The sequence below is a fragment of the Podarcis erhardii genome (assembly GCF_964252035.2).
Source record: "Podarcis erhardii genome assembly, chromosome: 2".
NCBI lineage: Eukaryota > Metazoa > Chordata > Lepidosauria > Squamata > Lacertidae > Podarcis > Podarcis erhardii.
Genome location: NC_138498.1, coordinates 52985199 through 52998572, shown reverse-complemented (window position 1 = coordinate 52998572; position 13374 = coordinate 52985199). Strand labels below are relative to the sequence as shown.

The 13374-nt window shown below is 42.2% G+C and overlaps 1 long non-coding RNA gene across 1 annotated transcript in view; it reads right to left on the bottom strand.

Moving 5' to 3' along the window:
- Positions 1-1543: 1543 nt before the first annotated feature.
- LOC309336471 overlaps positions 1544-13374 on the bottom strand; it is a 54936-nt gene continuing 43105 nt past the window's right edge. The window contains exon 3 of the long non-coding RNA XR_014154041.1: positions 1544-1613. This is a non-coding gene — a long non-coding RNA (uncharacterized lncRNA). The remainder of the gene's footprint in view (positions 1614-13374) is intronic.

Here is a 13374-nt window from a genome sequence, read left to right as displayed (position 1 = left end):
TTTCAAAGGAAGCAGCTCCTCTCCCTCTCTCCCTGCCGGCCAGGGAGGTGGGAGGCTCCAACTGTGTTGCTTGGCTGTGTTGCTCACCCAATAAGAAGTCTAAGAACGACTGGGGGGTGGAGCTTGAATGCCTTGTGTGTGGCTAGTTAATGCAAGCTGGGGGGGTTTTTGAATGCTGGACGCCATTTTGTTGCACGTGCTGCTGCAAACTTTGCAGTGCAAAGCCAGGCCAGGGAGCCATCTTAAGTTGAGGCTGCATAGGCCTTGTGGTGCATGTGATTCAGATTCTATTCAGTTGAACCTCTAGTTACAAAGTTGGTTGGACAGTGTTCTCGAAGCTACCAGCATGAGTTTGACCAGACTGCAGGAGGACAGGAAGACTGGAGTGCCTGGAACAGGTGAGGTTGCAGGTCCCTTATTTTGGCTGCTGGTCCCTTGTTTTCAAGGCTGCTGGTCCCTTATTTTCAAATCTGTAAGTTGACAGCTATGCTCTGCCCATTATTACACAAATTTCTATATGCTAATTTATATGTATAGATGCTTCCTTATAAATTAAGATAGTGGACAGGAACTCATCAGCATTGCATTTGGCAGTGTGTCCAGCTATCCTCTGAGCAAAGTTTTTAAAAATGTAAGTGGAAGGAATGGGATGGAAGGGGGCAGAAGATTTCAGTTCCAAAGACCCAGGTTTGGGGGCTCTAGGCCTCCCCTAGCAACCCCATGCAGCTTGGTTCATGATGTCATTCCAGTATCAGATCTAGTGATTCAGCTGCATTGCTAGAGCTTCCCACCATAATTAGTCCTCTTGCCATAGCTCAGGCTAATAGCTCACCTCTTAGCTTTCGGCAAGTTATAAAATGGAAAATCTTAGTTATGGGAGCTTCACTGCATGGTGTGTTGTAATTTTTGTCCCTGAGTCATACATTAAGAGCTTTTTTATAATATCTTGTGTTTTCTCTCCCTGGAAATGATTACATTTTGAGAGTCCCAAAAAGACATTTGAGATTAATTTCCCAGTAAGTGATGAAGATGCTGCAGACAACACTCTTCCACCCAGCATGTGAAGGGGCTGCAAATCTTCTGCCTGTTGAGTGGCGTTGGCATAAACACACGCCGCATCTAGGACAAGAATGCAATTCCATGCAGCCCGCTCTGGACAATATAGGAGAGAAGTTCCTTACCATGTAAGGAATGTACATGTTTGATATAAGGGAGATGATTCAAGGAGGCAAAACAGAGTCTGTCTTCCCAGAAAGCAAGAGCAACGGGTGTCAAAAAGTATTCTAGGAAAGAACTGGCATACAGTTTCTCGTGCAATGAGCTGAAAGTCAAAAGTAAAACAGACACAAATCAGTCCAACGTTTATTATCGGACTCCAGCAATTTAAGGAAAAGTGTTGTGCAGAACATATCCCAAAGTACGTAAAATCAGATGAAAAATATGTATTGGTGCTGCTAAGTACATTTTCTCAATAGACAAGAGGAACAAATATCTTCTTTGTAAAATGCATTTTATTCCAATCTCAGTAAACGTAGATGGGCATCTGTGGAGATGCATGTCAATCCAGCAGCCAACTCCCATCCAGACCAGCTTTCTTTAGCACTACAGACAAACTGGCATTCAACGTTAGCAGCCATGTGCAGAAAAATAAGGCAAACCATGAGCACTTTGCATGAGTTCACACACGTGTGATCAAACCAAAACAATGGAGGACGACTTGCATTTACAACTCAGCCATCCTAGATAAAACTTTGAGAACGGGGCTTCATATTTCCTTGCATCGCCTCAAACACAGTGTTTTTCCACGGAGGAAGCTCACACCATCAACTGCAAGTCATCACATGATAAGCCACAGAATGATGAGCCACCCAGTGGTGACCAGGCATGTGTGAATCAGCCTGAGCAAGTGAAGACAATAATGAAATAGATTAGTAATGATCTAGGGTTGCTGGGTTGTTGTTTTTTTAACTGATTGAGGTCAAATGAGTCATTTAGGAGTGTTATTTGTGATGATCTCGGTAGCTGGTTCCACTTCTGGTGATTCAGAAGTGCCTTAGTGCCACTGCTTCTGAGTGAGGTGCCCACCTCAAGTGGCAGAAGCGCTAGAGGCAGTGTTCTTCCTGTCCCACTGCTACCAGCAGCAGTGGTGAGAGGAGGCATTCCAACGTGTGGTGCTGTCACTCGTCTTTCCCTCCCCTGGGTTAAAAAGCTGAGCAACAACACCTTGAGGAGCACCCCAATTCCCACTGAGTTCAGTGAAGGCCAGCATGTGGGGGCAGCGGAAGTGGTGAGGTGTGGCACTTGTCGGACAGGGGGTGCCAATTCCCGTTTTGTCTCAGTGGTCGCCCCTGCTTATCCTTGCTGATGCAGTCGCCACTGAAACAGATCTCACCTAGTTCCTGTCTTTCCTTACTCCTTTAGGCCATCTTGTTTGTGAACAAGTCATGGAAGTCACTCTTTGTTGATGAAACAAATTGCTGGGCTGACTTCTTGTTTATTTCTTGAAACATTTACCGTACTTTTCCATGTATAAGATTGGGGGGGGGGTTACTTTAAAATAAGGTTAAAAAAACTAGGGGCGTCTTATACACAGTTGTGCATAAGCCCATTTTCTAAATTTGGGGTCTCCAAAAGTAGGGGGCTTCTTATACATGGGGGCATCTCATACACGGAAAAATATGGTATATGTCACTTTTAAGAAGTGAAGTCCTCTTTTGGTGATAACTTCCAGTAACATATGACAACAACAGCAACAACAATATTGGTGGTGCCAAACCCCATAAATTGCTGGCCCCCTCTCCTAGGTCAATCCCCTGGCCCCCTGCCTCCACCACACACCCATCAGAGCCCTGCTAGTCCCTGACAGCCTGTCATGATAAGGCCTGCCTTGATATATCCATTTGGCAGCATGTTTTACAAAGGTTCCTCTCCATCTACTTGAAGCAAAGGCTTCTATGGCTTGGTTACATCATGATGGACAAGGGAAAACTCAAAGCTGTTTAGGTGAACTGAACCTCTATTGTTCTGTATCCATCATAAGGGGCTGTGTTTCTGCCGCACAGGGCACACAGAGTGTTTTCTTGGCTGTCAGGCAAACTGCTGCTTATTTCTTGGTTTACCAGCCTCACACTTATAATAATATACAATTAAACCAGGATGCACTTCCTCGTGGCTCCTTTGACTCCTAAAATGATAGCCCAGAATGCAATGCAAGATGACATAACTATATACACACACATCCATGCTATATGGCACATATAACTTACATGAATACAGTTTCAGCCATATCACAAATTAAATGTTGCCGTGATTCTCAAATTATGTTCTATCATGCAAAAATGGTGAATTCTCTTAGGTCAAGGGGTACAAGGAGCATCTTCTCCCACAGCATATGGTTTCTAGACAAGGAGAACAGGAATGGAAGCCAACTCTGCTAGGGAATCTCACCACTAGCCATTTTTGATGCCATTTACTTACTCAAGGAACCCAGGCAATGTTTTCCCTGAACTGCTCCCCTATTATTCTTCGTTTCCATAAAAAATAATAATGCTGGTGTATAGTATTTTTTTGAGCTTTCATTGCAATAGCAGTACATACTTTCCAGTGTGACCTGGCACTATTATATCACCTGGTTTGGAGGTGTGTGAAGTTGTGTTTTTTTTAATGCCTCTCTTCATTCCCTGACTGCTATTGTGCCATTATTTTTACCACCCCACTTCCCATCAGCTGACAAGTTGCTTCTTTTATTGCCAAAACCTCAGCAGCCTCCTTCCCTGGGCCTGCCTCTCAGAGCCAGATTGCTGCTGAGCCTTGCCCTCATTACTCCAGTATACATGGTGCATCCATGTTCCATAAGGGAACAACCAAGATGCTTTCAAAGACAGGCATTTTAGGGAGCAAAAACTGTGCCATACACTGTATTTCCGTCCCTGAGAGCTGAAGCAGTGTTTATTTGATTGTTTTCTGCCTCTGCAAATGTGTTTTTTGAAAAGGGTTTGATAAAAGAACACTTGGCCATGCTAAGGGAGTTGACACCTACTGGCTATGTTTCTAAAAGGTTAGTAGAATACCAAGATATCAATCAATTTTTAGTAAGAAGTTTCTTTTGTGATGGATTAGCCAAGCTCTTACTGAGTTTGTTTATGGCTTCTCTGCTAATGTTGTCTTTGTGAGAGTTCCAGTGATCACCATTAGAAATAAGGTTGCAGTCAGGGTTGCTCTGGCTTAACCTAAAGAAAGTTGCACAATATTTTCACTGGCATCTACTAGGTCCTTCCTAACTGCATTTAGAGTTGCAGGCGTGTGTGTGTGTGTGTGTGTGTGTGTGTGTGTGTACACATCATGATGATGATGACACACACACACACACACACACACACACACACACACACAGTTCATACCAGCGCCCTGGAGTTTACTACAGCAAATAAGGGGTGCAAGGACTGCAGTTACGCAAATAGGATATGGCATGCGTCTTTCAAACTGTTCCCCATGACCAGCTGGATTGTTGCATCCCAAAAAAAGCAATGTTTTCCCACAGGGCAAAGGTTGTCCCCCTTCTGCTCACATGTATACTGAGAAGAACATTATGTTCCAGTGCACTTGCTAGAAGAGAATTATGGGGCTGCTGGCCCTAAGGGATGATCATTAAAATGCCTTGGTACTGAAATGTTCTCAGCAGCTTTGACGTCTATGAAAAGCCACATGGGAAGGGTCACACTTCCCTGTGAAACAGTTTCACCTTAGGAACACAAGACAAGCTGGCTTGGCTTTTCCTGTTGTCATTTCCTCAATATTATTAGCTTACCTCCTCCTTCCAAAAACACCTCCACCGTTGGTCCTACCAAACATCTATTATTGTCTTTTACTGATCTGCTATTTTGAGGCATACCACATCCTTTCAATGGGAAGTACAAAGATCAAAACAAATCATAAAAGTGGTTAGGCCAAGATATTCAAACTAATCAGAAAGACAGGCAGAGCAAAAATAATAATATTAAGAAGAGAAGAAATGGAAGAAATGAGCTAACAGGAAGGGTTTGAAGCCCAAAGAGTGCTTTCCAACTGAAAATAAACTGAAAGGGCTAGGTTTTAAAAATTACTTTATCAGCCCGTTCTTCCACACATAAACACACAAATATCCTGTCTCAGGCTCAAACCAGAAGTGAATGGTTCATCATATTATTCCAGCTCCACTCACATATAAAATGTGAGGCAGCCTTTAACAAGAACCATTTGCTCCAAGAACCTTAATTTGTTTTGGGCCCAAATAAGTACTTACCACAATCAAATGAGGTTCAAGAGAAGGGGGGATATTTACAGCCCCTCTCCCACATGCTCCTTTTACTATTCAAACTTTATATGTGAGTGGGCCTTGAAAAAAAGAGGTTGTTATCTGTGATCACCACACTGAGATTGGCCCTCACACATTGGCTCCTAAGCCAAGACATATGACCAGATAAATAAACGTTTCTGATTTGGGAACTTTCAGGAACAGATCCTGACTTCACAGAATGGACCCATTGCTTCTGAGATGCCAAAGACTGAATTGTGTCCTAGGAAATCAAAGTAAATTATGCTGAGGAGAACTGCTGTTGTGACACTGGGACAACGGGAGGCGCAACAGTCAAGTATCAGTGATCTTCAGATAATGAAGTCCATTGCCTGGCTCACTTTAGAAAGCGCCTTTAGTGAATAGAGGCAAAAACGTGAAGGAGTCAATACACTCCTCAGACCCCATGGTAAGAAAAGGGACTCCTGTGGCTAAATACCGCCCTCCCATGGCTGAATTTCAGACTCTGTCGATAATTGCTGGAGTTAGCGAGGTCTTTGACAAGGATGCTGGCTTAACAAGCAGCAAAATGGGTCCTGTGAGGGAGACGAAACGTCCATCGGATAGACATTTTGAAAAGCACGTCATCTGTTCCTGTTGAGGTCAGAAGAACTAGATGACCAAGGCTCTCTTAAAAAAATATTTCTTCTTAGGGCAAGGTTTCCTATTAAGGCTAACCATTTGGACCATCAGGGCCTCAGGAGCAGTTTAGGCACTTTATTTATGACAGAATTTTAAAGACCCAGATTTGTGTGAAGGTTTGGTTGTCAGGTAATTTCCTAGAGATGGTGCTTTTAAATTTAGATGTTCAAAAGCACTAAGCAAGTACTCTGTTCCTCCAACAGTCTTCCCACCCATCTTCATTCCCTTCCTGTGCTGGGGCAAATGTAGTTTTACTAGCCACAGCAGAGGTCTTCCAATCTTGTACTTTATTCTTAGCCAACCTCTTTTGATGGAAAAACTACAATGGGTATGTACATGTGTCCTCCATTCCTAGTTGAACAATAGAGCACCCAGCCAAAAACACAAGATCCTCCTTTTGAAAACATGGGTCTTATTTTCCCTTGGAGAATGTCGTGCTGATTTCAGGAAGCTAGCTATATAAAATGAGCTACCTAATGATACTGTCATCCCTGTCAGCCAACCTAGCACAAATTGACAGGAATCAGATGCACTGCACACACATCTGATCTTTAAAGTAAGTGCTATGCATCTATCCCTGTAAGTAATGCCATGCGCATAAAGGAGCATCAAGCACGTCTCTGGTGTATATTTTTGCAAGCTAGTGTTGTGCCAAGTTACCGCATTCCGCTATATTTAACTTTCTGGCCCTTTATCGTGTATTTGGAGCTTGCCGTTCAGAATTTGTGCAAGCATTTATATCACCATCTCTGCTTCAAAACATTTCCCAAAATACCCTGATTACAGATCTGCACCGTCTCTTGATAATTTGCCTTGCAATGTGGCAGGGAGTGGCTCTGTTTTCAGTAGGGTAGGTCTGGCTGGCAGTACTTGCCATGCCACCTAAGACGCTGACTTCAGTTCCCAGCAGTTGGGACTCTGCTTCTTGGAATCTGCCTGACTCTTTTGGTTTCATGTGTTTGGTGGTGACAAAACTTCCTTACTTTGATTTCTGTACCAAGACAGGAGTTCTAGAAATACACACCACTTTTTTTTTTTACATGACGCAGGTAGATCTATTCTTAGATACAATTGCACAAGTCTGTTCAGCTGACTTTGTTCTGCTAACATCCTTGTCCACACCCACCCTCGTAAGTTTGTGACTTGGCTTGCAGTTTCCTAAATGGAACCATTGAAAAGTTATTAAAGTGCAGCCCTCAATGAAACGACAGTATCGCTAAGTCAACTTCCAGGTCTAATTCTCCCCCCCCCCCTCACTCCTCCAGCTACTACATTAATGGGACCAGATTTTACACCTCTATTACTTTCTCTTTGAAGTAAGGGAAGAGGGTGCATTGCTATAAATACCAAATTAAAATTTGTTCCCTGTTAAACCCCAAAGCGAAGGATATGAGCCAATCACAACTCAAAAAAGAAATATTATCCTATCTACTCACTGTGCTAAAATTAACACATATTAACGTTGCAATACTGGTTTACCCTTAGGGTGCTAACCATTAAAGCACATCAAGGAAATAACTTCATTTCTCTTCCCCCAAACCCAACCCAAATTTTCTTTTTTAGCAGAAGCATTAAAAACATTCTAGTGCACCTTCCTCCTCTTCCAGGCCCCAAAGAGTGTCACACATTATATATGTAAAAGTAATTATGGTATCATAGAAAGCTGCTTTCTATCATACATTTAAAGCACATTAATTCCTCACCCCCCAAAAAAAACCCCAGGAACTGTAGTTTATTTCCTGTGAAGGGTAAACTACAGTTCCCAGAATTCTTTGGGGGAAGCAATGTGCTTTAAAAATGCATTAAATTTATGGTGTTGATGTGGTTGGATAGCTCATCAAACTCAGTCGTCTTTGGCTCCAAGGTTCCAGACCTACCTGCAGATGATAGGGTTTATACCCAGGACCAAGCTACCACTGAGCAATGGCCTCGCCTCTGGGCAACATAAAGCCTATACAAGCATTGTAATGCAGCATACATTACAGCATGCATCTCCTTTGGTGGCTAAGTATGAGCATGATGACTTGGAGTACAGTATTTTAAGGCAGGAAATTGTATTCGGCACTAGATTGGGAAGTGGTGTGTTTCATATGGCTTGCTTCCTGCACCTGGCAACAGTTCTTTCGAAGCCTTCTGGGCAGGCACCGTGTCACTGTTGCATCTCAAACACCCCTGGCACTCCACTGGAGCTAAATAACTGGTTAGTAGTAACAGCAATAGTTGCAGAAATCCAAAACGTCTACAGTCTACACAGCCGTCGTTTAAACGATTTAATAACAAACAACAGGGAAAAGTTACAGGAAGTCAATGGGGGCATTAAGGATAGGTTAGAAAAATGTAATCTATATTTGGATGGATGAAGCTATAGAGGAACAAAGAGTCCTGCAGACATGTCTCTGCCCCTAGTCCACTCTCCAGTACAGAATATCCTACTGGGTGCTCTATATATAGCTGCTACAATATTGGTTCTTCATATAAAGCACATGCATAAGTTTAATCCACTTGACTGCTGTCTGACTTCAAGATTCGTACCCTTTGAATTGGGAGACTTAGACACTTTTTGAATTGGAGGATATTCCTCACTTCCTGCTGATGGAGAATTCAGGGTTATTATTATTTTTAAAGTGTGGGAAGCTGATTACTAGCAGAGCTGATTACTAGCATGTCATCTGGGGCTCTTGGGAACATGGATTCAGCATGAAGGAAACACATGAGACATGTCTCTGAATGCCAGTCGTTGGGAATCACAAGTGGAGAGAGCTCAGTTGTCCTCAGCAGTGGCGTAGCGTGGGTTGTCAGCACCCGGGGCAAGACAAGTAATTTGCGTCCCCTAACCCATGGATTTGCGCCCCCTAACCCTAACCCCCAGATGTTGCGCCCGGTGCGGCCGGCCCCCCCTGCACCCCCCACGCTACGCCACTGGTCCTCAGGTCCTGCTTTTGGCTTTTCCAAAGGCATCTGGTTGGCCACTGTACAAACAGGATGCTAGATTGGATGGGCCAGTGGTCTGATCCAGCAGACTCCAATTGCATTCTTGTGACATGTAGCAGGAATAATAATAATAATAATAATAATAATAATAATAATAATAATAATTTATTAGCCCACCCATCTGGCTGGGTTTCCCCAGCCACTCTGGGCGGCTTCCAACAGAATATTAAAATACAATAGTCTATTAAACATTTAAAGCTTCCCTAAACAGGGCTGCCTTCAGATGTCTTCTAAAAGTCTGTTAGTTGTTTTTCACTTTGACATCTGGTGGGACGGCATTCCACAGGGAGGGCACCACTATGGAGAAGGCCCTCTGCCTGGTTCCCTGTAACTTGGCTTCTCGCAGTGAGGGAACCGCCAGAAGGCCCTCAGCAGAACAATGGGCATAGAGACACTACTTCAGGTATACTGAAGAAGAAAATATTGACCTTTCATCAGAGCACCTTGCATCTTGTCGAGCCATTAGAAATCCTCATACCCATCCTCCACACAAGCGGAGTTCAGCAAATACACCAGCTGCCCAAATTCCAGGTCCCACATTGCTTCTTTCTCTACATTGTGTTGAAAAGGTATCATTCCTTTCATGTTAAAAAAAACTCAAACATGTATCCTACCCTTCTCCCAATAAGCTGAGAGTAGTGTAGCCGTAATTGTGGCTCTCCATAGACCTTTCAAATTCAACTTATGCAATACAACCACAGGGAAGACATTTGTGCAAATACATTCACACACCTCCATGTTGTTAGTTCTCATACTACAGTGTTTTCTTTAAAAATTAGCCAACACATTTAGATAGATGATAGAGATAGATAGATAGATAGATAGATGATAGATAGATGATAGATAGATGATAGATAGATGATAGATAGATAGATGAGAGATAGATAGATGAGAGATAGATAGATGATAGATATAGATGATAGATAGATAGATAGATAGATAGATAGATAGATAGATAGATAGATAGATAGATAGATAGATGATAGATAGATAAATAGATAGATAGATATAGATAGATGATAGATAGATAGATATAGATAGATGTTAGATAGATGGTAGCATATTGTGCCTGTGCACACACAATCACTTTTAATATGAAATGGAGTGTTTACATATATTCACATTGTACACATGCCTTCGTGGGAAAATAAGCATGGCTTTTGTTATTTCCATTCCTGCAAACTGAGTGGAAGCCATCAGACAGATCTGATCAATTTGGCTCACCTACCCACTATTTGCACAACAGCAGGCTACAATCCTATGCACACTTACCTGGGAGTAAACCCCATTGTCATACATGGGACTTATATTTGACTAAACAGGCTTAGAACTGTGTTGTTAAAACACTAGCATCAGGACAAGTACATAAACGTACATATTAGCACATAATATTTTGATGGAACCAATGGAGACCACTGATTTCAAATGGATTGTGGCCAGATTTTAACTGGTTTATGGATTGGGCTTTTACTCCTTATTTAAGAGCTTTAAAGTTATTTAAAACACTTCCCAGTACATTGGTGTGAAAGTGCTGTACAATACATACAAATGCTAGAAGCACTATAAATGAGCACCCACAGAGGACTAGCCTTCGCCATGAGGCCAAAGGGAAAAAGGAAATTCCATAACACAGGGAGAAATTGATGGGTGGTGAGATACTCTGAGAGAGCCCTTTCTAGCTATTCATAGACTACCCCCTAGGTATGTGTGTGCCCTTAAAATACCTCAAGGATCCAATCTAAATGTCAGCAATTGTACTATCCTCTGTTCACATTCAAAGCAGTGACCAGAATATGAAAACATATCCTTCCCTTGCTTAACCATCCAGTTTTCTGACAAAAAGAGTGTATAAGGCAATTTGCTCTGCTTCTACCGGTGCTTACTAGAATAGGTCAACCTAGAATATCTTGAATGTATTAAAAATGGGTTTGTGGATTTCTGCAAGCAGATGCACCCAAAATCCAAAATGACAGGCTACCAGATACACATGAGCATGGCCTTTGAAAACGTCAAGAATAGTCTGTTCCCTGAACCTGGACAAGTTGTGGATCCCAAGACTGCCCATGGGAACCAGACATATTTGAAGACCTTTGCCCTTGGTGTCCCTTTTCAGATTCAGAGGGAGAGAGAATGATGAGACAGCTTCCTTGTAAAACATCAGACATGATTAAGTGCGGAATCTGAATACTTGAAGAAGAACGCACTTAGGGGACAAAGAGTAAACAAAAAGTGAACTATAGGAGCATAACCCTAGTATTGTGAAATCATAACTTATGTTCAAAAATAAAAAATAAATAGCAGCTAATGTGCTAAAACTACTACAATACCTGGTAGATGATGATGATGCATGTTTTGTTATTTAGTTAGTTTATATGCTTCTCTTCTTCCCAAGGGAGCCCAATGCAATGTATAACATAGTAAAAATACCACCATTTACAACAATAATTAAACCATCTAAAAACTACAAGATTAAAACAACAGCATAGCACAGCATCAGCACTGCTTGATTTGAATCAGATTTCTTTTTCTCCTGAAAGCCTGGGCAACTACAGAGCTACAGAGACACCCCACTCCATAGGCTATGGCTTTCAAGAAAGATCATGTCTCAAAGATCATGTTTCTTCGCCTACCTTTCAGCAACAAGAACCCCCAAGGTAGCTTAGAAAATGGACATAAAACACATGTGGTTCCTTGAATGGAACAAAGCTAGAAACCGTTGTAATCTAACAACAAACATGTTGTGATTTAATACAGGAAGCCTCCATCTTTAATAACCTTCCAGCTTGTTCTCTCTCACTTCCTCTCTGTAGCCGGCCACAGCCCTTCACTCCTTGTTCCTTCCAGCCCATCACTCCAACATGGGCAGCCATCTTTTCCCCTTGGAAAGGACAGCATGTGCTAGCCTTGCATTGTTCCCATAGGCATTCTGCCCCTAGGAAAACCATCGGACTGCTGTAGGCAGCCAAGCCACCTTGGGGTAAAGTAACATCCAAACCAGCCCAATTTTTAAAGGAGCCATGCAACTAGCCACTAACTCTCTAGGGGCAAGTAAAAATTCCTTCCAGTAACTTCCTACCACATCACACTTAAGTACACAAAAACAGCTCGGCTGGTTTTAAGGACAGGCTTCACACCAAAGATATCACTGGGTTTCATTTAAATCTATTTGGCAGGCAAATGATAAATGTAGAAGGAGCAGGAGAAACAACCAGAAATTAGGCCTACTGCTTTGTCTTGGCAGCACAGACACAGTCCTCTTTCTCCAATACCACCACCTTACAAAAATCAGAAAGTTGCCCTGACACTATTTTACAGAACTGTTCAAGAAGCGACAGATGGTAGGTAGATTCACTTTGAAAGAAGACCCTTTTCTTTTTGAGATACAAATACACTCATTTTAGGGGGGAAATGGATGGTCCATTACATAATTATATCATCATACCGTGAGAGACCTGAGCTAGCTGGTACATTTTGTGGGCTAGTTAAAATGGTTGCTTTAACTTGAATACATACCACAGTAGTGCACATCAGAGCATATGACGGGGTGGGGGGGGTGTTGGGTCAGGATGAAGCTTTCTCTTATAATATGCACTGCTAATGAGTAGATGTGTGATATGTTCACACAACAAGGATTTTTGCTCCTTCCACTGGAATTAATTCTCTAAGCCATGAATGGGCTTCAGGGGGTCTGTGAACAAGGTGCAAAAAACCTAAATTTTCCAATGCATTAAAACTGTGTGTGCGTGTTTATGTGCAGTTTTCTGGGGTCCCTTGCTTACATCAGATTCTCAAAGGGCTCTGTGACTCCAGAAAGATTGAGAATCACTGCTATAAACTAACAAACCAATCCATACCTTCTTTCCACTAGCGAGTCTGGGGTTTGGATTGGGTGGAGGTGTCAGCAGGGGCATTCAGGATTGCTTCCTAATTTACTGTGGTCTATTTCCAGCTGCTCAGAAAAAGTTTCTTTGCACATGCAGCTGAGACAACTTGAACTCCTATTTCTTCCATTGATGTTATCAACTCTGTTTTTACTTTAGTTTAGCTTTCGTTATCATGTAAAAACCAATGGGGGGCAAATGTTGTACAAGTGTATCACTTTGCAGCCTTGAGGAGTTAAAACCTCCAGGCTATGTGAACATGCGATAAACTGGCTTCTGCCCATTAATCCTACGAAAAGTATGCTATTGTTTGGGAGTGGGACTATTTGTTTCTTCAGTTGGCTGATGTCTTCATGTTTCATGTAATCATTAACCACAGGTAAGCAAATTAATTCTTCTGTATCATAACAGGTCTGTCCATAGTTTATTTTTGTGAACTTTCCAGGACTGAATTCCGGTCTTTTCTTTTCTTTTCTTTTCTTTTCTTTTCTTTTCTTTTCTACAAACAGCTAGTGACTGTTAAATCAG